This window comes from Budorcas taxicolor, chromosome 1 (genome assembly GCF_023091745.1).
Source record: "Budorcas taxicolor isolate Tak-1 chromosome 1, Takin1.1, whole genome shotgun sequence".
NCBI classification, from domain to species: Eukaryota; Metazoa; Chordata; class Mammalia; order Artiodactyla; family Bovidae; genus Budorcas; species Budorcas taxicolor.
In genome coordinates this window covers 93,512,141-93,522,875 of record NC_068910.1, presented here as the reverse complement: position 1 = coordinate 93,522,875, position 10,735 = coordinate 93,512,141, and the positions used below count along the sequence as shown (strand labels likewise).

The following is a 10,735-nucleotide window of genomic DNA, read 5'->3' as shown; positions in this document are numbered from 1 at the left end:
TTATAAATAATTTATCAGTTTTAGATATTACAAATATATTCTTCTAATCTACCTTGCTTATTAAATTGTTCTTAATTTTATCATATCTATTCTTTTACTTTATTTTTTAATTTTTGGATTTTTTTTTATTATTTATTACCATACACCTAGATCACAGATATCTTCTTCAATTGATAATTTAACTTTAGACTTACTTTTCCATAATTGGGCCTTTGGTTTGGCCTTTAATTGGTCTATCTATAGTGTAAAGTAGAAATCTAGATTTAATTTTTTGTATATATTGATATTTTTTCCTGTAATATCATGAAAAATATATGTTTTTCTCTATGACTTTATGATATTATCTTCTTCCACCTTATTGAGATACAATTGGCATATAACATATAAACAACATGATGATTTGGTATACATATGTATATGTAAATAAACAATGTTGCCCACTGTGGTGTTCAGTTCAGTTCAGTTGCTCAGTCGTATCCACCTCTTTCCGACCCCGTGAATCGCAGCATGCCAGGCTTCCCTGTCCATCATCAACTCCTGGAATCCACCCAAACCCATGTCCATTGAGTCAGTGATGCCATCAAACCATCTTATCCTCTGTTGACCCTTGCTCCTCCTGCCCCTAATCCCTCCAGCATCAGGGTCTTTTCCAATGAGTCAACTCTTCGCATAAGGTATGCAAAGTATTGGAGTTTCAGCTTTAGCATCAGTCCTTCCAATGAACACCCAGGACTGATCTCCTTTAGAATGGACTGGTTGGATCTCCTTGCAGTCCAAGGGACTTGCAAGAGTCTTCTCTAACACCACAGTTCAAAAGCATCAACTCTTTGGCACTCAGCTTTCTTCACAGTTCAACTCTCACATCCATACATGACTACTGGAAAAACCATAAGATGGTAAAGTGTCCGCCTACAACGCGGGAGACCCGGGTTCAATCCCTGCATTGGGAAGATCTCCTGGAGAAGGAAATGGCAACCCACTCCAGTATTCTTGCCTGGAAAATCCCATGGACAGAGGAGCCTAGTAGGCGATAGTCCATGGGGTTGCAAAGGGTCCAGACATGACTGAGTGAACGTGGTGTTAACTTGGTGCAAAAGTAATTGCGATTTTTGCATCCACCGCATTCAATTTTTGTTGTTGAAATTTGATATTGGAATACAGTAAATATGATTATGCTATACATCATTTTAATGTGAATTTCTCGCTTTATGTTTTTTTGCTAATGTATCATTATTTGCTGTTTATTTTGTTTATTTTAGACTATGGAAATGATATTAGACAAAAAGCAAATTCAAGCGATTGTCTTATTCCAATTCAAAATGGGTCATAAAACAGAGGAGACAACTCACAACATCAACAGCGCATTTGACCTAGGAGCCAGTGAACATACAATGCAGTGGTGGTTCAAGAAGTTTTGCAAAGGAGATGAGAGCCTTGATGATGAGGAGCATAGTGGCCAGTTATCAGAAATTGACAACGACTATTGGGAACCATCATCGAAGCTGATCCTCTTATAGCTACATAAGAAGTTGCTGGAGAATTCAGTGTTGACCATTCTATGGTCATTGACATTTGAAACAAATTGGAAAGGTGAGAAGCTTTATAACTGGGTACCTCATGAACTGACTACAAATTAAAAAATATTGGTATTTTGAAGTGTTGTCTTCTCTTATTCTGTGCAACAGCAATGAATAATTTCTCAATCAAATTGTGATGTATGATGAAAAGTGGATTTTACATGACCACCAGTGGCAACCAGCTCACTGATTGGACCAAGAAGAAACTCCAAATCACTTCCCACAGCCAAATTTGCACCAAAAAAAAAAAACACAAACGGTCATGGTCACTCTTTTGTGGTTTGCTGCCTGTCTGATCCACTACAGCTTTCTGAATCCTGGTGAAACCATTACATCTGAGAAGTATGCTCAGGAAACTGATGAGATGCACCCAAAACTTCAACACTTGAAGCCAGCATTGGTTAACAGAAAGAGCTCAGGCATTCTCCACAACGCCCAACCAAACATTGCACAACCAAAGCTTCAAAAGTTGAACCAATTGGGCCACAGGATTTTGCCTCATCCTCCAGATTCACCTGACCTCTCTCACCAAGAGACTAGCACTTTTTCAAGCATCTCAGCAACTTTTTGGATAGAAAGCATTTCCACAACCAGCAGGAGGAAGAAAATGCTTTCCAGGAGACTGTTGAATCCCAAAGCACAGATTTTTATGCTACAAGAATAAGCAAGCTTATTCCCTGTTGGCAAAATGTGTTGATTATAATCGGTCTTATGTTGGTTAATAAAGATGTGTTTGAGCCTCATGATAGTGGTTTAAAATTCAGTCCAAAACCCCAGTTATGTTTCCACCAACCAAATAGTTCTATAAGGCTCAAACCAGTAGCCATTGCAGTTATTGACCTACAAATACACCTGAAACGGGCTCAGGATGAGCATTCTATGCTTTAGATATATGTATCCCTGGATAGTTAAGATTATATATAAGGAAGAATTTCAGTGACCTCAGATACTTGAATCTACCCATACATAGATAAGCACTAAAATCTTTAACCTTAAGATATCTGTTTTTTGTTTGCTTGTTTCGTTTATGATTAGCATTAGTCCTTTACCAATAAGTGCTTCCCTGTGGCTCAGAGGTTAAAGTATCTGCCTCCAATGAGGGATACCTGGGTTCGATCCCTGGGTCGGGAAGATCCCCTGGAGAAGGAAATGGTAACCCACTCCAGTATTCTTGCCTGGTGAATCCCATGGACGGAGTAGCCTGGTAGGCTGCAGTCCACGGGGTCGCAAAGAGTCAGACACGACTGAGCAGCTTCACTCACTTCACTCACTCATACTTGAATACATGTATTTCTTTGCCCCCTCAAATTTATATATATATATAATACTGCTGCTGCTGCTAAGCCACTTCAGTCGTGTCCGACTCTGTGCGACTCCATAGACTGCAGCCCACCAGGCTTCCCCATCCTGGAATTCTCCAGGCAAGAACACTGGAGTGGGTTGCCATTGCCTTCTCCAATGCATGAAAGTGAAAAGTGAAAGTGAAGTCACTCAGTCGTGTCTGACTCCTAGCGACCCCATGGACTGCAGTCCACCAGGCTCCTCCGTCCACGGGATTTTCCAGGCAAGAGTACTGGGGTGCCATCGCCTTCTTCAATATATATAATATTTATAATATATATGTATGCATTGTTTTCAGTGGCTAAGTCATGTCTGACTCTTTGTGATCCCATGAACTACAGCACTTCAGGCTTCCCTGTCCCTCACTGTCTCCCAGAGTCTGCTCAAACTCATATCCATTGAATCAGTGATACTATCCAATTTCTCATTCTCTGTCATCCCCTTCTCCTCTTGCCCTCAATCTTTTGCAACATCAGGGTCTTTTCCAATGACTTGGCTCTTCACATCGTGTGTCCAAAATATCGGAACTTCAGCTTCAGCATCAGTCCTTCCAATGAATATTTAGGGGTGATTTCCTTTATGATTTATTGATTTGATCTCCTTTCTGTCCAGTTCAGTTCAGTTCAGTTCAGTCGCGCAGTCATGTCCGACTCTTTGAGACCCCATGAATCACAGCACACCAGGCCTCCCTGTCCATCACGAACTCCTAGAGTTCATTCAGATTCATGTCCATTGAGTCAGTGATGCCATCCAGCCATCTCATCCTCTGTCGTCCCCTTCTCCTCCTGCCCCCAATCCCTCCCAGCATCAGAGTCTTTTCCAATGAGTCAACTCTTCGCATGAGGTGGCCAAAGTACTGGAGTTTCAGCTTTAGCATCATTCCTTCCAAAGAAATCCCAGGGCTGATCTCCTTCAGAATGGACTGGTTGGATCTCCTTGCAGTCCAAGAGACTCTCAAGAGTCTTCTCCAACACCACAGTTCAAAAGCATCAGTTCTTCGGTGCTCAGCCTTGACTAGATGGACCATAGTCGGCAAAGTAATGTGGCTCAGCTGGTAAAAAATCCGGCTGCACTGCAGGAAACCTGGGTTCGATACCTGGGTTGGGAAGATCCTCTGGAGAGAGAGAGGCTACCCACTCCAGTATTCTGGCCTGGAGAATTCCACGGACTGTATAGTCCATGGGGTTACAGAGTCGAACATGACAGAGCCATTGTTCTTTCTGTCCAAGGGACCCACAAAAGTCTATGAAAAGTGAAAGTGAAAGTTAAATCACTCAGTCGTGTCTGACTTTTTGCGACCCGGTGGACTGTAGCCCACCAGGCTCCTCCGTCCATGGGATTCTCCAGGTAAGAATACTGGAGTGGGTTGCCATTTCCTTCTCCAGGGGATCTTCCCAACCAAGGGATTGAACCTGGGTCTCCCACGTTTGAGGCAGACACTTTAACCTCTGAGCTACACACACACACACACACACACACACACACACACACACACACACACAATATATACTATCTCTTCCCCTGCCTCTTTGGAATGGTTCCTCAGAGTTATCTGAGAGGCTGTCTCCTGGGCTATAATCTGCTGTAAGGCACTGAATAAAACTCGACTCATAGCTCTAATGTTGTGCATGTTTTCACTTGACATATATTGTGAAATGATTAACAGAATAAGGTTAGTTAACACTTTACATCATCTGTGTTTGTGTGTGTGCATATGTGTGGTAAGAACATTTAAGATTTACTCTCTTAGCAACTTTCAAATGTATAATACAATACTGTTAACTATAGTCATCATGCTGTGTATTAGATCCCCAAAAGTTACTTATAATAGAGTTTGTGCTCTTAGACCAATTCCCTGCTCTTGGCAACCACCATTCTATGTTCTGTTTCTCTGAGTTTGTTTGTATATTACACATATAAGTGAGGTCATATGATGTTTATCATCTTTATCTGACTTTTCTTAGCATTATGCCCTCAAAGTTCATCCACATTGTTGCAGATGGCAGAATCTCCTTTTTTATAGCCAAATAATATTCCATTTTATCTTCTGACAAGACATTTTGGTTAATTGTTATAATAAATATGGGAATGCATATATCTTTTTGAGATAGTAATTTTATTTCTTTCAGATAGATACCCACAAGTAGAATTGCTAGATCATATGGTAGTTTTAGTTTCATAACCGCAATACTGTCTAATATAGTAGTTTCATCAATTTATATTCCAAGCACAGTACATAGGGGTTTCTTTTTTTCCAAACTTTCTCCAACATTTGTTAATTCTTATTTTTTGATAGAATCCAGTTTAACACTTATGAGGTGATATGTCTTTATGGCTTTCATTTACATTTCTCTGGTTATTAATGATGTTCAATATTGTATTATGTTCTTGTTGCTATTTGCATGTCTTCTTTATTAAATGTCTAGGTTGTCTGCTCATTTTTTTTAACCAGAATATTTGGTTTTTGCTTAAATATTTAAGTTTTATGAGTTCTTTAAATATTTTAGGTTTTGACCCCTTAAGTGATGGATGGTTTGCAAAAAAAGTAGGTCCTCCTATTTTTTCAATTGCCTCTTCATTTTGTTGATTGTTTCTTTTGCTTTGCAGAAGCTTTAAAATTTGACATAGTCCCACTGGTTGGTTTTTACTTTCATTGCTTTTATTTTTACTTATGTTGCTTACGCTTTGTTATTATGTGCAAATAGTCATATTTTGTTATTATGTGCAAATAATCATATTTCCTATATTTTCCTTTGAGAGTTTTGCAGTTTCAGGTTTATGATTAAGTCTTTAATCTGTTTCAAGGTATTTTTGTTATTGGTGTAAGATAGGGATCTTATTTTACATTTGAATATCCAGTTATCCCAACATCATTTATTAATGACTGCCTTTTCCACATTGGGTCTTCTTGGCTCTTTTTTCAAAAGTCAATATCAATTGATTTAATATGTGTGGGTTTATTTCTGAGGTTTTTATTCTATTCTATTGGTCCATGTATCTGTTTTTAATGCCAGTATCATACTCTTTTTGTTACTATAGTTTTATAATTCAGTTCAAAATCTGAATGTTTGATCTCTCTGGCTTTGTTCTTATCTCAGGATTGCTTTGGCTGTTTGGAGTCTGTTGTGGTTCTATAAAAATTTTAGTATTTATTTTCCTAGGTCTGTGAGAAATTTCAATGGAATTTTAATAGGGATTTATTTAAATCTATAGTTGACTTTGGATAGTATGGACATTTTAATAATATTCATTACTTTGATTGTGCTGGCATCTTACTGAGTATCAAATATCAATATATACATCATTTCTTTATCCCATTTATTTATTTACCTATTTCTTACTGGCACTATATCTAGCTTTGGGCTAAACTTCTTTACTGTATATTCTAACTGGTTGGATGAGTCACATATCTTTGTTTTTATCAAAACTGCCTAATGCATATGTGAACACTTATATTCAATATGAATATTAGAATTATTCTACTGAGTTTTAAAGACATAGTCCAACTTTAATTAGAATAGTATTGAATTTTTAGATTTGGAAAAAATAGTTATATGCTTTCATATATGCATAGAACATTTTCCCACATATTTAAATCTTATTTTGTGTCTTTTAATAAAACATATAAATATTTTCCAAAAGTTCTTATACATCTTTTGAATGAATTGATTCCCAAATATGTAATCATTTTATTAATAATGAGACTGATGCTGTATTTTCCATTTTACTTTCCAGTTTGGGCTCAAACAGTGCTTCCCTGACAAAAGAGAAGAGAGACATATAGAGAAGGATAGGATAGGCAGAGACACCCCTTGCCCAGTACCCCACTTCAGATATGGTGACCACACAATTAGGAGAAACCCCTAAGATACAGAATTCTCCCATGAAAAGCTAAGGGATTGTACCCACATCAGGCACCCTGACTCTGGAGACTGGCACAGTGTGACAAGCTCTGAAAACCTCTTCTTTTGAAAATCAACAGGGATTAAAGACAGGAGAATTACAGAAATGTAGGGAACAGAAAGCTTGCTGAAAGAGCTCAAGAGCAAACCTGCTTGCCCTGAGGTCCAGTGCAAAAGCAACAAATTTAAAAGCACCTAGATCATAAGTGAGATGGCACCCCACTCCAGTACTCTTGCCTGGAAAATCCCATGGACGGAGAAGCCTGGTGAGCTGCAGTCCATGGGGTCGCTAAGAGTCGGACATGACTGAAAGACTTCACTTTCACTTTTCACTTTCATAAACTGGAGAAGGAAATGGCAACCCACTCCAGTGTTCTTGCCTGGAGAATCCCAGGGACAGGGGAGCCTGGTGGGCTGCCGTCCATGGGGTCGCACAGAGTCAGACACGACTGAAGTGACTTCACTTTCAATTTCCAGGCAAGAGTGCTGCAGTAGGGTGCCATTGCCTTCTCCGAAATAGAGGCACGAATCAGCAAACTGAAAGACAAAACAGTTAGAAAATTCCCGGCTTGTTAAGTTGGTTCAGCCATATTCCACTCTTGTGACCCTATAGACTGTAGCCCTCCAGGCTCCTCTGTCTATGGAACTCTCCAGTCAAGAATGCTGGAGTGGATTACCATGCCCTCCTCCAGGGGATTTTCCTGACCCAGGGGTCAAACACATGATGCTCTGGGTCCTGCATTGCAGGTGGATTATTTACTGCTGAGACACAGGGAAGCCCCCCAAAACCCTGGACAGAGTAACAAAATAAAAAAAAAAAAAGAACTAAAAAAGTGAGGAAAACCTTAAGGGACCTCTGGGAGAACATCAAGTGGAATGACATTTTCATTATATCGGTCCCAGAAGGAAATGAAAGAGCCAGAAAATTGGATAACCTATCATCTAAAAACATGCTTCTTTCTTAGCACTGTCTGTATGTATAAGTATCCTTCTCATGTACCAGTTGAATATATTTGATGATGGCAATGATTATCATTATTATTATTAATGATTCATTTTATTATTTTCCTCCTCTTGCTATCTTTGGGCTTAGTTTGTTCTTCCTTTACTGATTCCTTTACATGCCAAATCAGGTTGCTTATTTTTTAGCTTTCTTTTCTTTTAATGTAGGTGCTACTGCTATAAACTTTGGAGTCCAGACACATGGCTGCTGCAAGGTCTGCAGTGCAGTCCATAATTGGATAGCCTGTTACTAAGGTCTAAGGCGGGGGGGCGGGGCGGGGGTGGATTTTGTCTGGCCCATTAGAACTGGACATGGAACAACAGACTGGTTACAAATAGGGAAATGAGTACATCAAGGCTGTATATTGTCACCCTGCCTATTTAACTTATATGCAAAGTACATAATGAGAAATGTTGGGCTGGATGAGGCAAAAGCTGGAATCAAGATTGCCAGGAGAAATATCAATAACCTCGGGTGTGCAGATGACACCAACCTTATGGCAGAAAGCGAAGCAGAACTAATGAGCTTCTTGATGAAAGTGAAAGAGGAGAGTGAAAAAGTTGGCTTAAAGCTCAACATTCAGAAAACGAATGTCATGGCATCTGGCCCCATCACTTCATGGGAAATAGATGGGAAAACAGTGGAAACAGTGACAGACTTTATTTCGGGGGAGCTCCAAAATTACTGCAGATGGTGATTGCAGCCATGAAATTAAAAGACGCTTACTCCTTGGAAGGAAAGTTATGACCAACCCGGACAGCATATTAAAAAGCAGACATTACGTTGCCAACAAAGGTCTGTCTAGTCAAAGCTGTGGTTTTTCCATTAGTCATATATAGATATGAGAGTTGGACTATAAAGAAAGCTGAGCCCTGAAGAATTGATGCTTCTGAAATGTGGTGTTGAAGACTCCTGAGAGTCCCTAGGAGTGCAAGGAAATCCAATCAATCCATCCTAAAGGAAATCAGTTCTGAATATTCATTGGAAGGACTGATGCTGAAGCTGGACCTCCAATAATTTGGCCACCTTATGAGAAGAACTGACTCATTGGAAAAGATCCTAATGCTGGGAAAGATTGAAGGCAGGAGAAGGGGATGACAGAGGATGAGATGGTTGGGGCATCACTGACTCAATGGACATGGGTTTGGGTGGACTCCGGGAGTTGGTGATGGACAGGGAGTCCTGGTGTGCTGCAGTCCATGGGATTGCAAAGAGTCAGACACAACTCAGGGACTGAACTGAATTAGTGAATACAACTGCCTTCAGGATTTTGGTCTGTTGGGCTGGCACTGAGATGAGAGTTTGCTTCAGGCTCTCGGATTATGGTCTTATCTTGTATGATGGTCTGTTATCTGGAATGTGGAGTGGTGTGACTCCTTCTAAGTCCCTGGAAAGGCTTTGATAGGTCACAAGATCAGTTCCTTGTGTGGGTAGGTTTGATCTTGGATCATAGCTGAGAGGTGCTAGAAATAATCTCTGCTTCAGGGTTCACAGAGGTACTGTGACCAGGGGCCCAGGTGGGAATTACTCTTGCTAGGTCCTTCAAACAATGATGCTGGTGACAGGACCAAGGCCAAACAGATCTGTAGCCAACAGTGGGGCAGAGCTATTTCTGGGTCTGTTGGGGGACATGATCAGTTAGTCAATCATATTGGCATAGACTGCTTCCTCAATACCACCTTACTGGTCATGGGCTCCACTTGGATTTCGCAATCTCCTCCCTTGATCCCTAAGCACCACAAAACACTTCCATCTGTGAATTGCCAAAAAATTACTTTTGCTGAAAGGACTATGTTCATGGAACTTCCTATTGTTTCATCTTCCTGACATCCTGCCATATTTTCTTATATTATATTTGTAAAGTTGTTATATTTGTTAAGTTTTGCCCTCACAGAACAGGTTATGAATAGTATACATTTTTTTCTTAAATGTTGGATAAAATTTAGCATTAAAGTCATCTCAGTTTGCAGCCTTCTTTGAGGAGAGGTTTTTCAAATTATATATTTAACTTCTTAAACAATCAAAAGATTATCAAGATTTTCTTTCATATTTTTTTAAACACTCTGTTTAAAAAAGTTTAAGAAGTTAAAACAAATTTCTGCAGCTGGAATGTTTCTCAGTTGTGATGTTCACAGAAATAAAGTGTTCTGCACAGATTATATCATATGACAGCAAAGGACCATCATTCATTTTCATTTAGACTTTATATCTGCAAAGGGGACATGGTTCCTGAAACTGTCCCTTTTCCAAGCATGGTCTGCTGTGCGTGAGTCCTGCCTCTGAAAAAGGACTGCAATCAGAGCTTGGCTGACTTTTCTGACTTATTGTTCCTCATAAGGGCTCCTTAGTGTGATCATTTTGTTTGTTTTTTTTAATTTTACTTTATAAGAATTTGTCCATTTTATCCAAGATATTAAATCTATTGACTTAAAGTTGTTGATAACATTCTATCATTACTCTATTTTGGTATATAATATCTGTAGTAATGTGCCTATGATGTTAATAGTTTCTGATATTTACTTATTGCTGGTTTTTGTTTTCTCTTTCTTATACTTCACCAGTCTTCCTATGAGTTTAGTATTTTTCAAACCTTTAAAAAAAAAAATCAACCTTTCCATTTTATTTTTGTTTTCTCCATTGCTTGACTGTTATTTCATTGCGTTACAGTTTTGATTCTATTTTATTTATTTTTATTTTAATTTGTTCATGTTTTTCTTTCCCTTAAGACTGAAAACTAGATAACTAATTATCTAATTTTTTTTCTCTTAGCACTATCTGCATATTTATGTATTCCTCTGAAGTGCCAATCAAACATATTTGATGATTCAGAAGTTTTTTTCTTTTGGTGCTAGAATTTATTTTTCATTCTCCTTAGAAGTCTCATTTGTCTTTTGCAATCTCTTCACTTATTG

At 38.9% G+C, this 10,735-nt stretch overlaps 1 pseudogene; it reads left to right on the top strand.

Moving 5' to 3' along the window:
• The first annotated feature begins 1,262 nt into the window (after nt 1-1,262).
• LOC128052266 (histone-lysine N-methyltransferase SETMAR-like) lies at nt 1,263-2,299 on the top strand (annotated as a pseudogene).
• The last annotated feature ends 8,436 nt before the right edge of the window (nt 2,300-10,735 follow it).